We start from the raw sequence: 1894 nt of genomic DNA on the forward strand, positions 1-1894 counted from the left end.
TCTAAGGGCTGAACCCATTTAAAAAGATAAGGTCGGAATTTCATCACTCGTCCTTAGCCCAAAAATCACCCCATTGCATAAATATCCTAAGCTTAACTAAAATCAACTAGACGTTGGCCCCTAAGGACATTCGAGCTCAATAGGATGAAGACCACCGAAAGTTGCACCAATTTCGCTCTGTGGCTTAGTTGATGTCTAGGCAAGCTTTGTCCTTATAAGGGAGACAGTTAATCTGTTCGAGGCAAGTGGGTTTTAAGTGGGACCTTTGCGAACGCATCGTGACCTCTCCACTTACCTGGGAGCTTACCTGGTCAACTCGGTTCATTAGACCGGATTGGAGGCTTAGGTGCCCTCTTCAAACCAGTTAGGAGCTGTCTAGAAATTTAAGAAAAATATTAGAAATTCAGGTGTAATGTTTAGTTGCATGTTTGATTGTGAATAGATTTTTGTTTTAGGGTGTCGTTTTAGGGTATCTTTAGTTGGTTCTTATATTTATATTTATTTAAAAAAAATATAAAAAAAAAATTAAATTTTGTATGCTAGGTTGGAATAGGGACGACACCGGTTGATTAAGTCGTACAACTTTAGATCATCCCTTAGGACACATCCTTGAAATTCTTTCGCAGTATCTCACACCTTGTGAGATGGCAAATTTTTCTGATGATGTAGGAAGTCACCATGGTGATGAAGGTAGACCCCCAGTTATGACACTTCGACAATACTTACATCCCACTAGGACTAGTCAACCTTCATGCATGACTATTCCTAAAAATGTAGGACACTTTGAAATCAAACCAGGGGTAATTCAATTGCTGCCCAAGTATCATGGAATAGAATCCGAGAACCCTTATCTTCACCTTAAAGATTTTGAGAAAATTAGCATCACATTTAGAGTGCCAAATGTATCAGAAGATGTCCTTAAATTGACCTTGTTTCCTTTTTCCTTAAAGGATAAAGCCAAAACATGGCTGAACTCCTTGAAACCTAGATCGCTAGGAACATGGCATGATATGCAAAGAGAATTCTTGAAAAAATTCTTTCCCGCACAAAGGACTAACTTTTTGAAAAGGCACATTAGCAATTTCCAACAAAAAGATCATGAAATATTTTATGAATGCTGGGAGAGATTTAAAGATTTGCTTCTCTCTTGTCCTCATCATGGGTTTGAAATATGGAGAACCATTAGTTTCTTTTACGAAGGGTTGTCTCCACAGTTAAAACAATTTATAGAGACTATGTGCAATGATCTATTTTTGGAAAAGCAACCTGATGAGGCATGGGACTATTTAGATTCTCTCGCAGAGACTGCACAATTATGGGATACAGGGGATAGAGTGAATAAACCTTTACCTAAGCCTACTAGCATTGGACATGGGGGCCTTTACAACCTTAGTACTCAAGATGATATTCAGGCTAAAATGGCAGCCCTCACTAGGAAGGTAGAGGAAATTGAACTTAGAAGGATTGAACCCGTCAAGACCGTAGAACATAACAGCGAGTGTTGTAGGATTTGCGAGATGCCTGACCATCTCATCACTGATTGCCCCACAATATCCGCATTCAAGGAAGTCTTGCACGATCAGGCCAATGTTATGAATACCTATCAAAAATCTTTCAATAATCCTTTTTCGGGTACTTACAACCCTGGTTGGAAGAACCATCCAAATTTCAGGTGGAGGAATGACCAACCTCAACAAGTATATAACCCAACTCCTCCACCTCCGCACCCTCATTATGCACATGCACCCCCTCAAAAATCCAGTCTCGAAGAAACTTTGCAATCTTTTATGCAGGGTCAAGCTAAAATCAATGATGAATTAAGAAATCAACTGACAACGCTGACCACTATTTTAAGTGCTCAAGAGAAAGGTAAGCTACCAGCTCAACCACATCC

The 1894-nt window shown here is 39.6% G+C and overlaps 1 pseudogene; it reads right to left on the reverse strand.

Moving 5' to 3' along the window:
• Positions 1–1067: 1067 nt before the first annotated feature.
• Positions 1068–1165, reverse strand: LOC120104856 (small nucleolar RNA R71; annotated as a pseudogene).
• Between the last annotated feature and the right edge of the window lie 729 nt (positions 1166–1894).

The sequence above is a fragment of the Phoenix dactylifera genome, chromosome 10, assembly GCF_051530095.1.
Source record: "Phoenix dactylifera cultivar Ajwa chromosome 10, Ajwa_hap1_PhDact_Kaust_v1.1, whole genome shotgun sequence".
Classification (NCBI taxonomy): Eukaryota; Viridiplantae; Streptophyta; class Magnoliopsida; order Arecales; family Arecaceae; genus Phoenix; species Phoenix dactylifera.